Source organism: Haliotis cracherodii, unplaced genomic scaffold (assembly GCF_022045235.1).
Source record: "Haliotis cracherodii isolate W230 unplaced genomic scaffold, xgHalCrac1.p SCAF_5, whole genome shotgun sequence".
In the NCBI taxonomy this organism is placed as follows: Eukaryota; Metazoa; Mollusca; class Gastropoda; order Lepetellida; family Haliotidae; genus Haliotis; species Haliotis cracherodii.
Genome location: NW_027266308.1, coordinates 32,244,608 through 32,270,434, shown reverse-complemented (window position 1 = coordinate 32,270,434; position 25,827 = coordinate 32,244,608). Strand labels below are relative to the sequence as shown.

Genomic DNA, 25,827 nt, shown 5'->3' with positions numbered 1-25,827 from the left:
AATGGAAACATTAATTTAACATTAACAAATCACTAATGGTTAGACAGCAGCAACTAGTATTCAAATGTTGTCCAAAATAGACCATGTTACTTTCTTCAATACAACCTATCAAAGAGAGGTTTCAGGAAATGTGAGATGTTGCATAAACATTAATACTCTTTGTAATTTGTTTCTTACCAAAACACCTTCAAGCTTGAAATTTTACTTCAACCTTTTTGCTTCAAAGTGTTAACTAAGATGGATCCAAAACACAAAATACAAGTTGAAAGAGATATGCCAATAGCTTCAAACAAGATGCTCTCAAATCTAGATTTCGATTTCCATTACTTTTGCTAAAAACTCTTCTCCAAGTTTTTACAAACCAAAAGGCTCCAACGAAGTGAGCCTTGTTTCCCTTAATGGAAATTCATACAAAGACATTCTCAGATCCCAAGTCTCATTCAATATATAACATTAATTGAAAATAAAACAGGTAACAGGTATGATCAATGATATATTTTGCAATACAAAAATATAACTGGTGGTTTGAGGTCAGGGATATCTGAAAGATGAACAGATCTTGGAGAATTGAAGACCAGTTTATGCTTGACAATGCTGTCAAAGTTGGCCGGAACATGCTTGATATCACCACCAGTTGATGAGGTATACATAGCATAACCAGTAATCATCTGTCACTGATACTACACAGCATTAACACCTCTACACACATGCTGAAGGGGCTGTCCAACAATACTGTGTCTGGCAGACCCTCATTGACATATTTTTAACCTTCATTACAAGGTATAGGCTTTGGAAAGATGGACATGTCACAGACAAGAAGCCATGTTGGTCACAGGAAGTGCTGGAGATCGATGTCTGGTCAACGTTCAGCTGTCAGCCAGATGAGATTAGAACAATACTGCTATCAAATTGCATGTATGATGGATGAGTGAGCAGTTCTTACACTACTGTTGCAATAGCTCCAGCAATATCCCGTTTTCAAGGCATGTCTGAGACAAACAGCCATGATGGTCGCAGGAAGTATGTGGGATTGGCGTCTGGTCCAAGTTCATCTCAGTCAGGTGAGATTGGAATGATATTGCTGTCACACTGCATTTTTGACGAGTGAATGAGTAGAGTCTTATACTGTGGGTGCAATATGCCAGCAAGGAGGGACAATGGGGAGTGGGCGGTCACAATGGGTGCTGAGAATAGTTACAGCTTTGATGGGTGAAAGAAGAATCTTGCCTGAGACCATGTTGGTCTTTGGACCAGATGAAATGGCTCATTTACATAGTATCAGCCACTGCTTCGTCTTATCCACATCAGCACCGTGACATTAACAATTGTTAACAATATATAAATAGTTTAAGTTGACCGGAAACAATACATTAATAGTTAAAGTGTTTCTTTTCTTTAACATGCCCTGAAATTTGAGTCTACTGTTCTGTAAACAATGTAATAAAACAAAACATGTTGTATTCTGTAGGTTTATCCACAAAGTTGCTTATAATTTCCAGTTGAATAGCTTATATAACCAAGGAAATGCAAACACAGATCAGCACAGCACATTTAGCTCATGACAAACAAATTGTTTTCTGTGAAAGCTAGTACTTTCTAATGACCAAAAAAATATTTATGCATAGAATACTGATCCCTGTTCTACCACTGATTTATATGGAAAAGAGCAGTTTTTCAGCTTGATTGGGTTAGTATCCCCTTTTCTCTCACATTTACAGTGTAACGTTCTGCAGTCCTGCTGAATGAAAGACAATGCCTTGATGCTCTGGAAGTAGGCCCAGGCTGTTGATGATGCATTGTACTTCATCCTTTCCCCATCACTTCAGTCCACCCAGCACAACTCTGAATCTAATGTGGTCATTATTGTCCAAGGGAAAAAGGGCAATAATTATCATCTCAAGCAATAAAAAGGCCATCCTTTGTGGGGGACATGACAGTTTCCCTGCCATGGTTCTGAAGAAGAAGAAACAGCTGAACTTTTGAACTTAATCCTAAATTGAATGCACTGTGGGACAAAAAGAAGGCATCCACATCATGTCATTTTGACATTCCACATTTTATTCAGAATTGTTTTGACAGATTTGACCTAACTCCAATTCACCAATAAACATTTGGTTATAATTGCAATATAGTTGTGAGTGTTATAAAATTCTTTAAACTCAGTAAAGAGACTATATCTAATAATAACCTGTCAATGTCTAAGGCGGGATAGGTTATATGACTGTGGGAGAAATCCCAGTTATGGTCATGTGGGAGGAAAGAGATGTAGCTCCAGGGCCCCGTTCCACAAAGCGATCGTAGGACTACGACTGTTGCATGTCTATGTTACAGTATGGGAGTTACAATCATCTTAGCACTACGATCGCTTTGTGGAACAAGGCCCTGCATGTTTAATTCTTGGGGAAACCTACAAGCCAGGACACGGTGCAGACAGACCAATGATCATAATCATAGAAAATTTTAACAGACGATCAGTGGATCCTTGCACAACTAAGGGCCACAACCATGTACATATAATTACTGCACTTCAGACCTCTGGGATTTCTGTCCCTCTAAGCATCTGAGGGAAAGATACAGTAGTGGTGGTGAGTGAGTGAGTGAGTGAGTCACCATAGATAGCTTCAGAACAATTCTAAGTTTTTTTGGTTGGTTGGTTTGTTGTTTAACGCCGCACTAAGCAATATTCCAGCAGTATGACGGTGGTCGGTAAATAATCAAGTCTGGACCAGACAATCCAGTGATTAATATCATGAGCATCTATCCACACAATTGGGATCGAGAACAATTCTAAGACTGTCAATGAAATATTTACTCTAAAATTACATGGTTGACAACATTTTCAAAGTGAGGCAATCATTATAGCTTACATTGGCAGGTGTCTTCAGTGATAAAGAGGAGTTCTGAAGACCAGAAATAAGTCAGCATTGCAAACAGGTTTTGATGCTTTTGAAATGAACAAACCCTGGGATGACATATTTCATTTTTATACATTTAAATCACATGAAGTATCAGTTGACAGCAATTATGAAAATTAACTGTCAAATAACCTGTCACTTTCACTACCAAAGGCATCTTAAAGTCTATCAAAGGACATTAATATGACTTTTTCATTGTAAATTTTAGTACAAATTCCATAAACCGTTCCATTAGGGCCACTTTATTTCATTGTGTAGAAGGATGAATGGGAACTCTTCAGAGCATGTCAAATACAAACTGCTGCCACTCCTTTTTTGCCCATCAAGTATTTCTCAGATAATTCTTTCACAACGAAACATTCAAAAGAAATTACAATGAATAAAAGTCATTTTAATTTTCATTTTTTTTTTACACATCACAGAATTATATCAGCTTCTTCTTTCATTAATCAAATTTGACAACAACAAATCAATCATTTGTTCTTTCAGAATAATAACTTTTTCTTTGTAACTTTGTCAATTTATTTTTTAACATTTTATACAGAAGTGATTTTCTGATAAATAGCCCAAAAAATTAATTTAAAAAAGTAAACAGAAGGCAAAAAATAAATCAGAAAACAATGTTTCAGTGATCTCCCATAACTGATACAAGATACAATTAAGCCAAAAATATCAATATATCATTCAGTCCTATAAATATATTGTGATGTGACTAAACAATGAAAAGCCAACAATTTGAGTTCTACTCACTATTATTGAGACTGTATCTTTTATACCACAGACCTTCCTGCACTGGCCACAAGTAGTCAATTTCAAATGTTGAAACAGCAGTTTCAAGGGGAGATAACTCACATCATGGGGGGCAACGGCAACATGTATTTGAGGACTTCCGTACTAGTGTGTTGTGAAGACCCACTTCTGGCGATACCATCTGTACATGTATCAAACTGCTTGTCTTAAACCAGCATCATTGACTAGCCTGCTCCAGTACTTGGCATTCACAGAGACAGTGTTTCATCACTTCAAACTGACCACACCACATGGGGCTTGTAGGCAGTTACCAAGTGGTCATTTATCTTTGTGGCTTAAAATAGCAATGCCATCCCATCTTCCCACTATCATTTGCAAGTGGGTGAAGTGCATCTATAGGAGGACACTGCTTTGAAAATATTTGAGTTATATCAGGGATTGTCAGCTGTGAGGAGAGCCTCAAGTGATGACAATTGTAGACATTTATCACTTTGGTGAAACCTATAAGTATGAGTATATAATGGAAACAAACTATGGGTCCTAATCAGTGCAAGTCTGGGATTCAAACCCATCATCAATGAATGATCCTCAAGTAATACACACCACCTATAACATCCCATATACATAGTGATAAGTTTCAATAAATATAAAATGTCAAAGCCTGAGAATAACCAGTCTTGATTATCTGCTGAAACAGGTTCCATTGGGCATAAACAGCACAAAAAATCCTGGTATTATGACATTAATTTTCCATACATGAAATAAATCCAAAATGCAAAACATTATAACTGTGCTATTATTTTATGCACGTATTAATTATTTCATATGTCTGGGCTGACAAGTGAATTCTGTGTGCACGCTTCACGGCATGATGTAACAATTGATGTATGGCAGGAGATAAACATTAATCTTAACTTACACACAAAACTGTCAAATAAAAAATCTCTTAAAATCATGAAATATCCCAAAATTAATGCTTCCTAATATGGTAAAAACAAATTCATTCAACAAGACTAAATCATTTCTGTAAATCAACAGAATGAAATACCAGTTGAAATTTAGGTCAAAATATGCACTGTTCTCAGAGTATAAATAAATATTTATATTGATCAGCTTGCAAAAATCTTGGGTAACATCACCTTGTTAATGTCTTTTGAAAACATGCACAATCAATGATTATTAACTGCTGTTGAGAGAGCTTTTCATATTTCTATACTTAAGAGACATATCTTCACAGCGAGTTTGAGGGCTCTTATATAACTCGACAAAAAGCTTGTCAGTGTTGATGCATGCCAATTTGTCATGAAAAATGCAAGTGCTGTCATGAATTAACGTGAGGGGGAAAGCTTTCTGATCGATTGCACCACTGGACATGAGTGCACATTAGTATTATACCTCATTCCATTCTATACTACATGGACTTCACTGGTGATGCTTGGCATACTGCAGTATTCCCTGATGAAAATGTTTTATTTAGCACTGATTTAAACCTTGCATGTTTGTTATCAATGATTTATTACATTCTAAGCTTTATTTACACCTGCTCTGTTCATAATGAAGTCAGTGTCAATGTTAATTCCAGGAACATCAATCATTCCATTGATAACTGGGCATTAGACAAATCGCACTATCAGACAGCCATGGGTTCCGAAGCTCACCTTCCGGTTTAGCAAACTAACTTTATCTCAAAGCAATTTTTCATTTCTTAAAAGATGACCTATATTCCAATAATAAAAACTTCATGAATGTTGATTCACTTTCTCTACTTTTATTTATCTTTCTTTTTCAATACACTTAACAAAAGAGCTGCAGCAAAACTAAGAAATTGTGTCCTCAATTTCTCCATACTACTACATTGTGCTAATTTGAACCCCAAATGACCTTGTCAAGATTTAATGTCAGTGATAGAACAATGGAACATGAAGCAAGGCAAAATCCACAATATAAGGTCAGAAATAGTATCAAGAAAATGATATTTGCGATAAAGACTCAACAAGTCAAGGTCAAATTGTGAATTAGATTTTTCAAACTTATGGCTGACAACTGTATCTGCATGTGACTCCTCCGATTAAAAACTGCAAAATCCAAATATTATGAGATTTAATTTTGTTGGTAAATAAAATCATTAAAGAGCATTGTGAGAAATTATTCATTTCTTTTTAAATATGTTCAGTGAGTATTTGGACAGACATTTGAAAAGTCAGTGTATGAGAAATATTCTACGTTGCATTTAACTAATACGTGTTCACAACCAAACACCAGTGACAAGAACAAATAGCCCATCCCGTTTGTGTGTAAAACACTTCCTTATACAGGACACATGAATTGTCTTGCTGTTCATCTCAGAATTCTTTTTGATGGTGATAATAAAACAAAGATGATTTGATATAGCACAGGCATAAAAACAATGGCGATGATAAAACTGAAGCTACGATATTTGATTATTGTATGTTCCTTCAGTGAATATTTCAGAGCCATTAATTATCACAATGTGTGATAAATCTATACAAATCCGGAGGAGATTTGAACTGGGAAAACAGAACTATGTGACAAAATAATAATTTCACTGTCAAGTAAAAACTGACTAAACAGCGAAAATCGGAAAGATTATTGGCACTTTAACCCTTGATGACTGACCCTGGGTCATTCCACAAACAAATTAGTCATCAGATTCTGAAATGACAAAATGTCAAATCCCATCCCCTGTAGGGAAATACAGATCACTCAGAAGGCTGTTATATATAGAATGGTGGATTCAGGCTTTGCAGAATTTTTTCAGATTATCTAACCAAAAAGGTTCTAAACTGCTTATTCTAGCATTATCAAGCTTTATTATGTGAGTTGAGATTTACCTTGACATACAACACAATTGATACTTTGTTGCAGATCATTTCTTATTGATTACTTGATAAATGCTTTGTTGTTTCAGTCTGATATTAAAATAATTAGTTGCTGCTGTGATAATCTATTGATGGAAACTTATGTCTAATCATTTAATTGATATAAGTGCTTTAGGATATTGTTACACAACCAAGTGTCATTGTTTCCTCCCGGATGTTCAATCATTAAATGACACATGGAATGATTCAGTCACATATTGCATGCAGATTGGATATGAATTCATTCACTGACTGTTATTATTAGTGTGCAGTTCTGTGTACATGAAACATTTGTCCTGCTTAAAGAGCTGATGATGACACTAAGCGAGGCACACCACACAAACATGTCTGGGTTGAAAGAAGAGGGTTTCATGCCAAAGAATTATTTCAGCTTTGTCATTGTGGTTGCACGAGGCGACCAATGGTTGATAGTTGGAGGGGTGACATGTGACCTACACAGTCACAGCTGAGAGTTGTTCTTCAATGATAGTCCATTGTTCCTGCAAGTATGCTTAATACTCAGCAGCTATAGAGAGCACAAAAGACATTTGATTATGAGCCTTTTGTCGCCAACTGTAACTGTCAAATTTGCAGAAGTTGCAGAAATTGACCAGCTTGACAGTAATGGGACTTGTTATTTTTACTGACAATTTGCCTTATAGAAGCACACAGATAGAATGAAAAAAGAGGCTGATTTTCAAAACAAAACCTGGAACTATAGTAAAGACTATGCAAAGGGTAATTTTTAACTAAATATAGTGACTAAACCCTTTCCATATTCAAAAGAAATCTCTGCATAAAGCTAAATAGCCGAATGGCCTTGTTTTTATCTACAGAAATAAGCTTCAATCAAATCTGTATCCATGTTCAAATGATTTCTTAAAAACTTTAAAATAAACATTTTTATACATTTTAGACCAATTACTTTTAGATTTGGTAGAATTATAGACTATTTATCATTTAAGTAATACCCAAGGCGTATATGTCCTAACAGACCTAATATCATAAATAGAGTGAGTCGGATATTTGAAACCACAATCAGCAGGTCCTGTCACTGGAGACCACAGAGGGTCATTGAAGTACCCTGAACATAGACAGTTTAACTTTAAGTTCCCTAATATTCTCCAACATGGGGGATGGTTTCATCCAGTCGGCAACCTTCCTTTGGGTCGAGCAACAATATCCCAGCGGCTCCTTTTGAAGTACAATCCCAAATGCTCTTTCTATGCAGATTTCAAAGAGCATCATACAACTCAGCTTTATGGTAGATATGTGGACCACATTTCCAAATTTGACACATCAGTGACAAAAATGATGTCTGATTAAATTCTCTTTGTGATGGGTGACACCAGTGGGGCAGGATATGCTCACCTTTTACACCTGGTATCATCACTATTTGACAGTGATTCATGAACACATTCTAATAACGTAATGGTATCATACAATGGAGTTTGCTTATGATTAAAGAAAGGGCTATGTTGCTTATATTTACCACAACAAGTTCCACCACTATATTGTGTGACTGTTTTATTTTTGCTGAATCAGTAAATTTCGGAATTACCCCTACCTCCATTCAAAATTAGTTAGAAAAGAACCAATTGTTTGGGCGATGTCCCTTGACCAATTCTAGGTCATATGCATACTGATTATGCATAATCCAAACAGGATGTGATGTAAACCACATATTTCACACCACAAAACAGTGATATACTGCGATAATATAGAGTTGCCTGCCCTTGAGTTGCTAATGACATGTACATTGTTTACTCAACAAACATGCATCACAGTGGTGTCCTTTCATATCATATGCATGTGAAGGCTCAAAACACCCAGAAATGTTTCTGAATGGTTGCTGATACTGTCAGTAACACTAGAAGGTCAAATTTGACAATATTTACAAAACATGATGCTACTTCCTGAATGTTAAATAATGCCACCTGCATCTACCATTCTTCAGAGACTTTCAGGAATGATGATTAATTCCACAGAATACGAAAGAAACAGTGGCATGTTTCAATTCCTCTGCAGTATTCTTGGCAACTGAGCAAACAGGACCAATAAACAGAACATATTTTTCAGTTCTTTTCCCAGTAACCATGACAACTTACTGAAAGAATTCTTTGAGAACTCTCCTGGGTTAACAGAAAACATAGACTTACAAAACAAGGAATTGAAAAGAGCACTCGCCACTGACAAATTGAAGAGGTAAGGTGAAATGGGGCTTAACATCGCGTCCATGACTATTGCACTTATAGCGGCGTGCATGCACATGTGTGTGTGTGGCTGCTTGTACTAGTCGGACTAATGTGGTTTTTCTGGCCAATTTTATAGTGCTAACCCACTGAGAAACTATACAGCAGTTTAACATGAACACCACATTCAGACACAGTATACTTACTACTAGCCGTCCAGTCCTTGTTTTAGCATCTTAATGCTGTGTGCCAGGCAAGGTAGCAACAAGTACCACATTTTAATGTCTTTTGGTATGAGGTGGCCGGGGATCGAACCCCAGACCTTCCGCTCTCCAGGCGGATGCTCTACCATAAGATCACAGAAGCGGCATACAGATTGAAGAACAGTGTCAGAGTACTGTCCCATATCTTTCACATTTTTCAAAGAATTGATAGGTCACACTGGAAATGATATTTCAATAAAACATCCATCCATTAAATGATAAACCAATATACAATGAAAACGTATCAATGTACATGTGAAAGTGAGTGGATTGTGGTAAACATCACATTTAGCAGTATTACAGTTTTAGCACATTTTCTCATCTTTGAGACCCGAAATCAAATTTCTGATTTCTTCTTCAAAACCATTTTTATTTAGATATTAATTTAACAGATAGAGGAATGTATGGATGGATACATACCGTAATCACAATAATAAGTGCCCAGCTTCAATAAGCAAACTAATCTGCCACGTACTTACCCAGAAGGTCTACATTACAGTTCAAATTTCCTGTATTTCATAAACTTTTAAATAAAACAGCAGTGTAGAAGGGTCTATGCTTGTTTGGTAACTATAATAAAAAATGTTTGGGTTTCATCCATGTAGAACTAAGTTTGTTTTCTACGAACGACGTCTGACAACAACATGTTGGGTATGGGTGTACTTCACTCCCCAGTTTGTCAGTTTTCTTATACACGGTTTGCTTATTGCATCCAATTCAGTTAATATATTTATTTTCAGTATAAGGCTTCTGGCCCAACACTCAGTCATTTGTCGGAGTATGATCCTATCAGCAACTGTATTTTGGGGCTTCTTACTGAAAGCAAATCTTCTGTCTTGCTGCACATACCACCACTATTCATTGCTGTGTCCAACAGAGTTTGCTTCTTTTTCCCCATGCTTTTTCAATCTCCCATCAGTTTGAGTAGCAAGCTAACAATAAACCAATCGAGATCAAGTTCTGCATACAACTGCAATATATCCCAAGTTAGTTGGAGAGAAATATCCAAAAATATCTCCCTAACAAAAGAAACCTATTGTCATTATATATCGCAGAACATGCTTCATGATCATGTAGGTTAGCTTTACTCTGATTCCTCCCTACATTTAAATAGACTTCAGTATAGATTCAGGCAGATCATATACAGCTAAGGTATACATAACTAGGCTGAATGATAGTTCGGAAGAACAGATTCTTCGTAGAAATCTCACTGGGCACGACACACTGCAACTGGACACAGCACCATATCAACACAACAGCCTTCAGCAACACAACACAAGAATCACTCTAGAAGGTGAACAAAATAAAAAGCAGTGAAATATCAATTGTTTGGTAATCCTACCCGTACAGATTCCCTTGTCTCTTTAAACACTCCATTATCAGAAGGGATAGTTACTTAGGAAAAGAAAATCGTTCTGAAGATTGCAAATCGTTGATCACTTGATGGAAACAATAACTATAAAACTGGTGTGTGAATTCCAGAAATGTTTTCCATAACTTTCCATAATTTGCCAGTTAAGTTACCAAATTTTCATAAACAAATCAGTTTCTTTTTGCAATAGTCTAAGAGTGTAATGGGTGTGTGGACTGAACAGCCATTATCAGTAATGTCGCACAAGCACAACATTGTTATGGATATGGAAATACAGTAAGTGCCCTCATAACACTTATTTCTTTACATACATTCTACATCTTCTCACAGTACCACTCAGAGGCAGAGGCAGTCAACTTGATTGGTTCCGTTTTTCAGCCTTCCACTTTCATGAAACCCACAAGTATATGGAAGGTGCTGATAGACCATGGGTCATCATCGGGGAAATCGGGGAATCAAACCTACAATCAGCAGATCCTGACACAGACGAGGGATTTCAACCCATGACATGTTCACTATACATGAAATTAAGGGGTGAGATATGGCACAGGTCTGACATATGAAGCTGATCATGTATGACATAGGTCTAAAGTATGAATTGAGTCAGTGAGTGAGTATGGTTTTACGCAGCTTTTAGCAATATTCCGGTAATATCACGACGGGGGACACCAGAAATGGGCTTCACACACCCGTGTCAGGAATCAAAACTGGATCTTCGGCATGACGAACGAACGCTTTAACCACTAGGCTACCCGACCGCCCCTGTAAAGTATGAAATAATGGAGATATCGGCCTAATGATATAGAAATGGTATGATATGACATAGGCCAAATTCTAAGATAATGGATAAGAGAAATGAAATATGAGATATGACATAATGATGGTTGAATTTATATGACAGATAAATGCACATCCAATTCATGCCAGATTGCAATACAAACCTCCCAGTCACTATGTCTACACAATCTCCAAACTGGTTCTCAATTGAGTTGAAAATAATGCTTTTTAGGAAAGAAAGCACAACTCCCATTGCTTAACCTCTGGTCTACATAACCTTTAATTGATGTAAATGGTGATGTAATAATGGAACTGTTGAAAACCAGATAACTAGGCAACGCCACATAAAAATAAGTCCAAAATCTACATGCAAAAAACACACTTTAGATTCTCAATCTTTCAGAGACACAAATTCTTATTGAAAGCCTATTTTCTTTTAAAAAAACCCTGACATTATATCAGGACTAGTTATTTAAAATGCCTTCCAAGAAAAACTAACAGTGCATAATAGCTAGGTTTACTAGGTACTTGATGGGATCAGCTGTCTGCTTTAACTTAAATTGAAACTGAACAGCATTTTCTTCAAGAACGTTCTTCCTAGATGCTATGACACGGCAGTGTTATGCAGGCATTGCACTGAAAGAGTACAAAAATGGACACTGATTCATTTATGCTATTCAAAGTTGCACATGTATTGTATTCTTACATGCTCAAACAAATACACATTATCCTGTGGTCTAAAAATAGTCAAACTGTTTAAGCATCTCTCTTAACCATGCAATCAGGTCAAATCACTGTAAAAAGGAAAACTATTCTTCTTTAATAAATTTGATCTGAACCAAAAATCGTTCATTAAATTTTAATAAAGAGGAATATAGAAGAGAATGTGAAATTTTGAGTAAAAAGCCAAGTATGTAAATGAATGAGAATGAAAAGGACAGTTATTTACAAATCACAGAAAGATACTGAGCGCCAGCAGTAATTGAAGTGATCCAGGAGGTTCCTCAGAAAACCATCTGTTTTAGCAGTAAAAATCACTATCATGTGAGGAGCCATGCTATGTATGACTGTCATCAATATTGCTATAGATCTCCAGCTTTGAGAAGGAACCGTAATGACTGCTGATCAACTTTGAAATTGACAGGAAGGTATCTGACAGAGAGGAACAGATCCTGGATGATGATAGTGTTGGTAGCATCGTGCAATAGACATAATTAAGTATGCAGATCTAAGCTCGGGGATACTGATCACATTCTTGCGAAATTGACAAGCAATTTACATCCAATAATGCATTGCCATGTTTGGAGATATGAGAACTGCAATGACCTTGGGTTGGAAATAGTTTGGTCAGAAGACATTTAGCCGGGTGACTGGGTCAAATTTCAGCCAAGACGGCATCTTCATGTAAATGAGGACAATTTGTAACAATAATAAGACTGTAAAAATAGTTGAGGAATTTAATCAACAGTTTCCGGGACATTTCCATAAACTAATGGTACATCAACACCGACATGTGCCTTCCATGGAACAGTCAAACTACTGATGTTAATACATCTACAGAAACAGAAAAAAAGTTGTATTTACATCATAAAGGTTACAGTATGCTAATCATATTTTTCTTAATTGGAAATCAATATTTTGAAATAATTCATCCATCATCATAAAACATAGAATGTCAACTGTTGCATCGGAGATTCAAATACCTGAAAAAATTATTTAAAAAGTTTCACTTCCGACACTTTGCAAATTGAATAAATGAATAAACATCTGAGTGAGTGAGTAAATGTTGATTGATGAGTCAGTAATATTCAAGCTCTGGCATCTTGTATCATTGATTCTGGGCTAGTCAATGTAAAGGTTGACTGCATGAGCAACTGCTGTCTGGACAAGATGTACAATCAGTATCAGATCATTGGACAAGCATGGATGCTGAAGACCTATTTGAATGCAAACCAACTGTGTGACAATCCTATGTTGACTGCTCAAGTCTCAATCTGTCGGATGTCAAGTCAGATGGTTTGGGTTTAATTTTTAGGCAAATCAATCATCTCTTTTGAAGCTAATGTACAGCAGCATGGTGTGTCCCTAATGGTCCTGGAAATTGTGCCGGAATGACGCCAACACTCTCACAAAGATTATACTGTGTGTTCCAACACTGATTCCTGTTGTCAATGTACTTAAAATCTTTCAATGCCACTGTTGCTCAAGTAAATTTATTTTGACTGGAATCCCTTACCCATGTTGACTGGTCCATGTCATCAGTATTACACCAAACCATTCCTTGTAGCTTCCTATTTAATATTCCAGATTTGCTTGACCAGTGTCCTTCCGTCCCATTCATGCTACATTAATTTGGTTTCCCATGAACAAATATTGATCAGAACATGCTCCTACCCTGGACGTGATTTATAACCTTACACCATATACAGAATATCCCCTCTCAGAACAGACATAATGGCCATGCATGCTGCAGGCAATATTCCCTGCCCACCATTACCCTAGAAAAACAAGCCACACCAGAAATCTGCCCTATCAAACTGTCCAAGTACATGAGGACTTAATTTTCAGTCTGAACACTATAGAGTAAATTACACAAAGGTTTTCCAAAAAAATGTATAGTTCACGACAGGTTCTAAACAAGTCTGTTACTCACCGTAACGAACAGTTTCCGGCAGCCAATGAGAAGGCCTTTCATCCTTCATATTATAATTCTATTGTCATTCGGAAATAGAAAGTTGGTAGCTTGGGGGCACATGCCCATAATGTCTTCACTCGGATCTATATGGAAACCTCACTGAGCTAATTTGGTGGAAAAATTATATTTGTGCTCTCCCTGTCACCTTCACAATAATAGGGTGAAATGTGCATGCCCACTTTTCATGAACTTGCTTGTTAAATTTTGTGTGTACAGAGATATAACGGCTTAACTTTCATGTTGACCCATATTTTATTTACCAGTGGTTTCTGCAAATTTTGACAAAGGTGTTTGAAGAAATGATACAAAGGCCAGTTGGTTAACAGATGACTTGCAAATACTGCTTCTGGAAACCTTTTCTCTGTAATATCAACATATCAATGCAAATACCATGTCGGTGTTTTAATGCCATGAACATGATGAAAAAAAGATGGGAAACCAGTGATCAGTATCAAGACATATCAGCTGTTCTGACACATAAATAGAGTAAGTGAGTGAGTTGGGTATAACACTGCTTTTAACAGTATTCCAGTTATATCACGGCATGTCATCTTGATGTGGGAGGAAAGCCTGAAGTGATGCAGGTCTTAGACGTTTACCACTTTGGTGAAACCCACGAGCACAGGTATGGTTGTGACAAACCTAGAAACAAAATAAGGGCCAACAGGAATTTGAACCCACAATCATAGGTTTCTGGCATGACCAAGGCATGACGTGATATGACCCTAGGGCACATATAATTTTTTATAAACCTGATATGTGTGCCCTCGTAGGTAATAAATAGTCACATCAGCTGTCATGGCATTAACAGACACATCACAAAGTGTAAGCTGGTCTTCCTTGCCATCCTTCCATCAGCAGACAATATAGCCAACCAATACAAAAGCTAGTCACCTCTTACGTCATGCATGCTGTGTATGAAGATATTCCTACTATAAACTGAAGAAGGAACAACTCAATGGAAACCTGATGATGAAAAAAATGATTCAAAAAAAGATTCATCAACCAGTTATGATCCTGTGACAGCATGCTGCAGCAGTCTGTGGTGACCAAGGTCTTCAATTTCATCCTCTACAAATCACTGACGTAAAACAGAAAAAAAATCCTCAATCACTCTTATAAGAGTTTATGATGACACTGAGGTTTTAATATCTAGCTTTGTCCATTTGAAGACCTTCACACTTGTGATCTGTCAAATGAAATCAACACCATCAGGTGCATTCATTGCAAGGGTATTTGTGAAATATTCTCTTGGTGTCAAGGGTCACGGATTTTACTCGGTCATACCTAAACCTAAAGAAGCTTTTAAGGTTTTTAGAATTGCCCCAATACATTCCTAGATCATCTGTCTAACCCAACTGTCAAATGAAATCGACATCATTAGCCATGTTCATTGCAAGTGTTCTGGGGAATGAACAGGCATCTATTCATGCTAGAAGACGGGCTTGATGAGGCTTATAATGAGGCATATTGATCAAGATATATGACGAGTACCGATTTCAAACCGAGAACAATAGTATCCTTCACCATAATCATCGGATGCCAGCACTCTGACCTAGCTTTCATTGAAACAGACATGTGCAAATGTTTGCCATGGAAGAAATCTTTTTATATTACAGAAAGTCCCAGGGGTACATTGGTCTGAAATTTACTTTTCGTATAATGCTGTGATTTGCAACAATCTTGTGACAGAGTTATCTTCCCTGATTCCATCACACAATCATATATCAAATTAACCCCTGGATTAAGCATAAAGACCTTATTTTCCTGAAAAAGGAGATCTTTGTACTTGTCATCATCTAATACCTATCTATTAATAGAAAATATTAACAAATGTTTCATCCTTAATCAAAGCAGAATTCCACAATATGATCACGGTTAACCAAAATATCTGAAGATTTTGTTCTATAACATAATATTTTCTAAAAGGATTTACGAATAGATTTTCAAAAGGTTTGGAGAATCTGATTGAAATTCTTTGACACTTCTTGATTCAATATTCAAGAAGAATCTAAACACATTCTATTGGAAATGCCTGTATTTCTGTCTCCTCAAGAATTCCATATTTTGAAACTACAGTACCAAAAAGTTAATTAAATCTACCATGCTGTGGCAGAGTCCTTGTGCTAAACATGCTGATTTGCAAAGGATTTATAGAATGTCATCGTGGCTAGGCAATTAAATCTAAAAATGCTGGCCTTCAGTACTTGAGCCTATCTTCATTGATTACTAGAGCCCAATTTCAACAGTAGCACGTACGATGGTGACCAATTGTGCAGATTACAAAATCTTTTTTTTTCCAATTCATAAAATGAAATAGACAAACCTCTTCACATCAATTGTGATAATCAATTCCATATGTTACAACAATGAAAACTTTCTATAGAAAATTTTTTTAAAAATTTAAAAAAATGTTTCATTTGAAAGAGTTTGAAGGAAATATACTGAGATAAAATAAATGTTGATACCTTTCCTGTACTGATAATTTCAGACAAGTTGATTTACAATTTCACATGGATGTACAATCTTGTCTTAACAAAGATTTGTCAACCATATGCCTAAAATAACTTCCAGTTAATAATTATAATAATCTTCAGCAGCAGCAGCAGCAGCAGCAGCAGCAGCAGCACATAACGTCAGAAGGTTTATCCTGCTCGGTACCCATTTGCTGCAGGGTGAACAGTTTGTTTTGTTTTGTTTGTTTGTTGTCTAAAGCCACACTCAGCTATATTCCAGCTATATGACGTCTGCCTGTACATAATCGAGTTTGGACCAGACAACCTAATGAGTAATGTCATAACCATCGATCCACGCAATTGGGATACGATGAAATGCATCAACCAAGTCAGCAAACTCAACCACCCGATACCGTTAGTCACCTGTTACGACAAGCATGGACTGCTGAAGACCCATTTCTAACCCAAATCTTCTCAGGGCGCTGGATGAAGAGAGGCAAATGTAATACTGTATCACCTTTGTTTTAGGGTGGGCAAAGGCTTAAGTACTAGAAACTCTCAGTAGACAAGCTTGCCGAAAAGTGTCACCAATCCGCCTACTTTCCACCACCAACACTGCTCAACTTCACCTGACCTGTGTGCTGCTGTGCCAACAAGGACAACTTGACACAACAGTGAAACTGTGTTTACTCACCAATATATCAAGTTATCCATAGTTTCCAGCTAGGCAGGGTGCCAATTTTACACCAAAGCGCCGACTACGATTGTTCTTGGACCATTAAGGTACAATGTTTTATATAATATGTCAAGTTAATGAAGTTCAAGCAAACAGTATTTTACAGTAGGTCGGATAATGAAAGAGTGGATGGATGAGGGCGGGTTAAGAATGCCATCGTTACCAGTATTGCAGTTATTCTGCAGCATGGCAGATATTGAAGGGGGAATTATCAGTGTGATATACAAAGTAGATGTGTACCACTTCGGTGAAGCTACAAGCCTGGGGGTGATGCTTACAGACTTAAACACATAATCTGGCTGAAACTAAGATTCAGACTCATGAAATGCAGTCCCATGGTGCCAAGTTTTGTTTATGTTGTTATTACCACATACTCCAGCTATACAGTGGTGGTCTGTAAAGAATCCAGTCTGGACTAGACAATACAGTGATTGACATCATGAGCATCGATCTACGCAAATGCATCAGCCAAGGCTGTGCTCAATATTGAGGGGACATACGAAATTAACCCTTAAGGCTTCTAGCCTGAGTCAGTATATGTAATGTATCCAAACTGTTGGAAGAATTAAAGTCTCACAATTACATAGCGGGTACTATCACTATTCTGGAAAGTAAATGTTTCAGCTGACACGGTAAAACAATCAACATCCGCAAGTAGCGACCCGGAAGTACTGTATAAAGTTGAAATGACCCACGCCTCGATGCAGATTGTCAAACCAGCTGACACGGTAAAACAATCAACATCCGTGAGTAGAGACCCGGAAGTACTGGTAAGCATTTGCATATTGCACATGTGACCTAACATGTGATAACCGGTGAAGCTGAAATAAATTCCCGCTGTTTTTACAGTTGTATTAACAACTGTTGGAGACAGATTGTATAAGTGATTGTGGAATAAACACGCTGAATGTGAAGCAAACATAGCCAAGTTAGTTACAACATAGTTAATTGGCAATTAAATTACTCACCATTGTCTCTTATATGTTATTACTTCATAAATGAATTTTATTGTACGGGCACCTTATACACAGCGATATATGGTAACTACACTAAAAATTTAACATCCACAGCATTATTTAAATTTTGCAAAATACTACCGGCCAATAACTGTATAAAGCACAGTTGTTATTGCACCATTCTCCGAAACCAAAGGTGATTGCAATAAGCAGGGTAAGTTAGTGATTCATTTGGGCCTTCTGAGGGTTCGTTTTGAGGGTGAATATGGGATATTCAAATCTAAAAGTAGCAGATCCAAAAAGAACTAAGGGCTATAACTGACATTGCAGTCTGTTGGACATTGCAATACTGCATTGTGTCAACTTGAATATATCCAACAGACACTATCATACATCCATGTCATAATGATGAGATCTGATTGGTCCACATGATATTGATAAAATACTATGTAAGTTTTAAAGCGTAAGAATAAACTCCTTCTACCATGTCACAAAGAAACAAGCTGCACATTGATTTCTGAGCAGGAGAACAAATCCCTTATACCCTGCTTCGAAGCAAAAGGCCACACACTTTTTCTGAGTCAATGAAAGTCACAAGACACAGCACAAGTTAACCTCAGCTCAATTGAACAGCTGTTTTCTATCAATTCTCAATTTGCTTCAATTCCTTTACAATTGCAGATTGATACATGTCGGTAAGATTTGTTGTAGCAGTAACACAAGGTATACATGTGGTTTTATGCATCCCTTGTAGCGAGCAGGAGGCGAGGGGTATCAAACCTAACGTAGGATGCATAAAACCCCATGTACCCCTGGTTACGTCGTTGTTTGTTGTTTAAGGCCACACTCGACAATTCTGCAGCTATATGACGGCTGTCTGTAAATAATAGAGTCTGGACCAGACAATCCAGTGATTGATATCATGAGCATCGATCCACACAATTGGGATACAATGACATGCATCAACCAAGTCAGCGAGCCTGACCAACCGATCCTGTTGGTCGCCTCTTACGACAAGCATAGTCGCCTTTTACGGCAAGCATGGGTTGTTGAAGACCTATTCTACCCTGTACCCTTTGTGATACTGCTACAACTTATAATAATTCTTGCGATATGATCAAGATTTAAGAAGATTTTTGTAAAAGTTTCCATTTCACATCACTCTGAGATAAGTTTAAGTTATGCATGGACAAATTATGTATACTGTGACATATGGTCTTCACAAATAAAGGACTTAATAACATTTATTTCATAAAGCGCATAAAAGTTTCAGGAACTTGACATTTCAGTGGCAGTGTTTTTACACATGCACCCAGGCGAACATTGAAGAACAATATGACAAATTGGATGTTTCTGATGGAACATTTGGTCACCTAATCATAACATGCAAAGGCTTGGGAATTACAAACATACAAGTGATATTTCATCTGTCTTGCAATTCCAGCACAAGCGTGAAAGCAACGTTACTTCCTATTCATGAATTCATTAACAGTATTTCATGAATACTTACATACAAGAATGAATTCTTGTATCCAAAAGCGCCAAATAAAGTCACACTTCCAGCTGTGTGCAGACAGAACATAAAATTCATGAGTTGCCAATTGTATGGAAAAAGTGATGATAAAAAGTGATCATACTTATTGATTTCCTCTCAGTTGTTAAACGAAATACATGATGACATATTTTCTTACATACCATGTAACAAAACCGAGTTAAAAACAAATCAGAATTTATTACTTGTGTTTCTTGTGTTCTGTTAACAAAAACATGGCTTCTATCTTTGTCTGCTTGCATGTTGATATGCTTGATTAAGTTTGAAGATTCATTGTCTTTTAACTTTAACTCAATAATCATTTGTGAATGATCATGTGAATGACCAAATTATATGTAGTAAGTCATAATTAAAAGTCTTCCCCAATATAGATCTGTTGTTCAGCCACCTTTATCCAATTGATTGTTTGAGAAAAACACTTCTCTGAAACAGGGCCTCCATTTTGCAACTTATTCCAGTCTTTGATAACCTATTTCTGTGCACTGGTTATTGGTTTAAACTTCCCTTTAACGGGGCATGAAATATTGGGAACAAACCCTTTAATTCAAACTGATGCTCTGAGATCACTATTAGCAATGAAGCTTTGTTGACATTAAGTCTTGGAACTACCAAACACATATTGATGAACTTGAGAAAGGCTGACATTTTACATAACAAAATAGTTTTGAGTATAACAAGGATTCTAGTCTTTATTTAACCTTACACAATATCACCTGTCTTCAAACAACACTTGGGGAGTATTTTCAACACTGACTGGGGCGAGTTCAACAAAGTTATCTTTGCCAGTATAATGACGAACAACTGTCATGTTGCCCAGCACAAACTGCTTTGAACGAGTGAGTGTGTGAGTTAGGTTTAACGCCGCTTTTAACAGTATTCCAGTCATATCACAGCGTGTCAGCTTAATGTGGGGGGAAAACCCGAAGTGATGCAGGTCTCAGACGTTTACCACTTCGGTGAAACCCACGAGTACAGGTATGGTGCTGACAAACCTAGAAACATAATCAGGGCAAACCGGGATTCAAACCCACAATCATAGGTTTCTGGCGTGCCTAAGGGATGCAACTCTGCATTGTGAATTGCAGCGCCTTAGACGGCTGGGCCACCTGTGCCACCAAAACTGCTTTTAAATCCAACATCAGTCTGAATGATATACAAACATTTAGTCCCCAAAAATAAATTCATCCTATTTAAAAATATATATCTACAAAATAGAATCCAAATGGAGTCCAGAACAATGATTAATTTTGGCTATCAATTAACACTTGCCAAATCATTCTAGACTTGAGTTGAGATTTCTTTTAAATTTTATTCTCTTGGGTCTGGGAGACAGTCTACCTAAATTAGAGCAGGGTCTTTACACCACTTAGGCTTTACTTTAGCAATATCACAGAGGGAGGTACCAAGAATGGGCTTGACATTACACACTGAAACCACTTCAGATCCTGGTCCTCTCATCAGGAGCAAATGCTTGTTTGTGATGGGTGCTACCAGTGGGGCTGAAATACACTCACCCCTCACAAACACCTGGTATCATCACTATTTCATAATGATTCATAAACACATGCTTATGATATAGTTGGGATTGTACAGTGGACTCGATTTCGGTACTTCACGAATTTCGGTACTTCGGAACTTCAGAATTCTGCATTGATCTTGATTTCAGCAACCAGGTACTAATTTAAGGGACTTGATACAACTTGCACCAGATGTATGCATGTTGACATAAAACCTAGTTTCGCAAGACAAAACCAGGTTACATCCTGGTCCCATAAACTTATCAAAGTTGAAACAAAGATGCATAGACTAGTCTAAATAAGTCAAATCTCACATCTCTGATGACTGTCATGTGGCATGAACTACACTGAACACGGGGATTAGTGATTTAGTATAGTTAATACAGCATAGAGGTGTTCAGTGTGTTCAAAGATCACATAAGTATACGTAAGTCAGACAAACATGTGAATATCATTTACATGCATTTGGTGTTAAGATCTATACAAAGCATACATTCCAATATTCCATGGTTCCATTTGAATAAACACCTATGTTAAGATCTATACAAAGCATACTTTCCAATATTCCAGGGTCCAAATTGCATATACACTAATGTTAAGATCTATACAAAGCATACTTTCCAATATTCCAGGGCTCCATTTAAATATGTTAAGATCAATATTAAGCATACTTTCCAATATTCCAGGGCTTCATTTGAACAGACACCTATGTTAAGATCTATGCAGAGCATTCTTTCCAATATTCCAGGGCCCAAATTGCATATACACCAATGTTAAGATCTATGCAAAGAATACTTTCCAATATTCCAAAGCTCCAATTGAATATGTTAAGATCTATATTGAGCATACTTTCCAATATTCCAGGGCTCCATTTGAACAGACACCTATGTTAAGATCTATGCAGAGCATTCTTTCCAATATGGAAAACATGCTATTATTTTTGTTCTTGCCTTCAAGTCAAAGATGAAGTACAAGAAGAATTTTCATTTAATTACCACACCGGTGTTTAATATTGAAAGAGAGAAGAATCATAAGCAGCTAAAAATGATGGATTAGCTGCCACAATCTCTGACAGCTCTTACACAAAGCTGAAACAATTGGAATACATCAGGCGACATGACTTCCAATGTCTTAATTTGAAAACAATAGTTTTAGAAATGGACCAAGAACAAAAAAATAATCAGGCATGGTACGTCCTCTTGGGAATCTAATCTTCGCACCTCAAAGATACATTAACATGACATAGTAAAGCCGTGTTCAATATTCCCTTATTGCAGTTATCATATAATGATATATGGTATTATCATCTAATCTTTGCACCTCAAAGATACATTAACATGACACTGTAAAGCTGTGCTCAACATTCCCTTATTGCAGTTATCATATAATGATATATGGTATTATCATCTAATCTTCGCACCTCAAAGATGCATTAACATGACATAGTAAAGCTGTGTTCAATATTCCCTTATTGCAGTTATCATATAATGATATATGGTATTATCATCTAATCTGATGCACCTCAAAGATACATTAACATGACACTGTAAAGCTGTGTTCAACATTCCCTTATTGCAGTTATCATATAATGATATATGGTATTATCATCTAATCTTCGCACCTCAAAGATGCATTAACATGACACTGTAAAGCTCTGTTCAACATTCCCTTATTGCAGTTATCATATAATGATATATGGTATTATCATCTAATCTTCGCACCTCAAAGATACATTAACATGACGCAGTAAAGCTGTGTTCAATATTCCCTTATTGCAGTTATCATAGAATGATATATGGTATTATCATCTAATCTTCGCACCTCAAAGATGCATTAACATGACACAGTAAAGCTGTGTTCAATATTCCCTTATTGCAGTTATCATAGAATGATATATGGTATTATCATCTAATCTTTGCACCTCAAAGATGCATTAACATGACACAGTAAAGCTGTGTTCAATATTCCCTTATTGCAGTTATCATATAATGATATATGGTATTATCATGTCAATATGAAATTTGTTTCCAATGCCCTACCTGACATGCAATACATGAAACAATAATTAACATGAGAACCAAACACCTGCATACCACAAAAATAACTAATATATCGCTCATGAATTATAACAGTTGATATAGGATAACATGGATAGTACATCCAAACTGAAGATAAATACAAAAGAAGGTTACAAGAAAATAATCCAACATACCTTTAAGGCTAAATACCATCAAGCAAGAAAGAGACCTGACCAAGTGTTGAGGCAAGCATGTGTGTGATACCAGCAATACTAAATGAGTGGCGGTGTACATTGCACAGCGAAATAGACAAGCTCGCTATTGACGTCTCGGTTAACTCAAGCAGCCTCTACTCCACTGGAACCTTTAACTGTAACAGGTTGTGGCTACAGAAATCAAGAATTCCGCCCCAACATGTGACTTCTATTCTAATTGTCAAGCTTTATTGATAATACATGGATGAATGCATACATAGAGTTTATACTTTACTATGAATGTGGTTGGAAGCGTTACTGTGATACTTCATATATTTTTTAAAAATCATAAAAGCAAAAAGCTATGTCCTACATCCATGGTTGATATCAACAGTATTTTTTGTCAAATTAACATATTTTCTTTCTTTACAACCACCAAAAAAACAACATTCTCTTTTCCATGAAGTGTTAAAATATAAAGAGAGTTATTTCCATTAATATCTGTTATACATTATATTGCTCTTAACCATGAAACGTGTCTTATCAATACTTTATATTAATGTGTATATTATATTCTGATAACATTTTTTTTTTAGAATTTGCAAAATTTTGCTACATAAAGCAAAACCTATGACATTTACTGCTGCTGTTTTAATTTGCTGCACAGAAATAATAGGCGAGATTACATTAAAGAAAATACCCATTCAACAGAAACCATTTCAGAAAACTGTTCTCATGAGGTAGCATCGTGGAGTAGAGGAGGTGACTATAGACGAGCTTCTGCTTGAACATGTAGAAAAAGAGGAATTTGACTTTACAATATATGCCTTTTAGAAGCTGGAGAGCATCATTAGTGACATCAATTGTTGCTGGCCTGTCTGGGAAACCCAAGGACATTTAATTCCATTACCAAAAGAGACACAAATAACCGGTCATACCATTAACATTGGAATCTTCCCTCCACAATCAGCATTTGTGCAAATTGAGATGAGGGCTTGCATGAGACGGTACAATCAGGGGATGAACAGAACCCTGCAACACTGTTAAGTTCTTTTAACATGTGAGGGTTGATGTAACATGAAATACAAATTGGGAGAGGTTCTAACTCATTACACCTGGTAAATAAAATGGAGTAAAACCTGCAGACTTTGTTCTTCCTGCACTGAAGTGGAGCAAAACCTGCAGACTTTGTTCTTCCTGAACTAAAGAGGAGCAAAACCTGCAGACTTTATCCTTCCTGAACTAAAGAGGAGCAAAACCTGCAGACTTTATCCTTCCTGAACTAAAGAGGAGCAAAACCTACACAGACTTTATTCTTCCTGAAGTAAAGAGGATTGCAACCTGCAGACTTTATCCTTCCTGAACTAAAGAGGAGTAAAACCTGCAGACTTTATCCTTCCTGAACTTAAGAGGAGAAAAAACCTGCAGGGTCTTTATCCTTCCTGAACTATAGAGGAGTAAAACCTGCAGACTTTATCCTTCCTGAACTAAAGAGGAGAAAAAACCTGCACAGTCTTTATCCTTCCTGCACTGTTTGAACAACGATGTGCATGTGGTAACTCAAAGTGTTATCATAGAGACCATAGGCCACACGGTTTGCATTTACATGAAGCTTATGGTGTCTTCAAAAAGAATTCATATTACCCAGTGAAAATTTATACCACTGAAACAGTAATAAAATGTTACCTGCAGAAAACGGGTAAATGAAGTGTTATCTTCTGAAAGCAGTGAGTTTAAATATTACGTACTGAATATAAATAAGTGTGACCAAAGCCTTCCCATGATCATAAGCAATCTCTGCTATAAGCAGAGTCCATTGTACAATTCCGACTGTGTCGCATGTGGTGATGAATAACCATCAAATACAGCAGGCATATAAAATGTTACCTTCTGAAAGTTCAGATGACATTGCCTTTTAAACATGGTCATTATTTTCCTCAGCTTTGTCTACACTGGTTGCACACTGACTCTTAAGCATCACTCAGTGGCTGTAAGCTAATGACAGGCATAATCAAAGATTTCCCCCAACAACACTTGCATGACATGTTGTCTGATGGAGGTCTCCTGTGGCCAACACTATGAGACAGGATGGCTCAAAAGGATAACACCAATTTCATTTCCCTTCTAACAGTTTCTGAAACATTGTTACATTGGGAAGTTCATGACAGTTTTTAGTTATTTTCTACTCTGAAGCTATGGAATTATCAAGTACAGAATTAAGTTCTGAAGACATGGGAGATGAAGTTACATCCACTGATTTAGAAAAACATCCATTTTAATTTGTTTAGTTTTCAATTAACTTTTCAACTAATTCTTAAGGATGCTAGTTTGAAAATCTAGGTCTGAAAACAGCATCGCTACACACCATGCAAATTACTTCTTTCTAAGAGCAGGCAACAGTGAGTGAGTGAGTGAGTGAGTGAGTGAGTGAGTGAGTGAGTGAGTGAGTGAGTGAGTGAGTGAGTGAGTGAGTGAGTGAGTGAGTGAGTGAGTGAGTGAGTGAGTGAGCGAGCGAGCGAGCCAGCGAGCAAGCAATATTCCGGCAATATCATGGT

General features: G+C 36.8%; 1 protein-coding gene across 4 annotated transcripts in view; it reads right to left on the bottom strand.

Annotated features, from left to right (window-relative positions):
- Positions 1–25,827, bottom strand: part of LOC139442525 (melatonin receptor type 1C-like) — a 307,981-nt gene that overhangs the window by 67,677 nt on the left and 214,477 nt on the right. The window contains exon 1 of one of the 4 annotated variants that reach the window (XM_071223344.1): positions 23,273–23,321. The exons of the other annotated variants lie outside the window; for them this stretch is intronic. The gene's annotated coding sequence lies outside the window, so the exon portion shown is untranslated. Of the gene's footprint in view, positions 1–23,272; positions 23,322–25,827 lie in introns of those variants that run through there. 4 annotated transcript variants of the gene reach the window in all.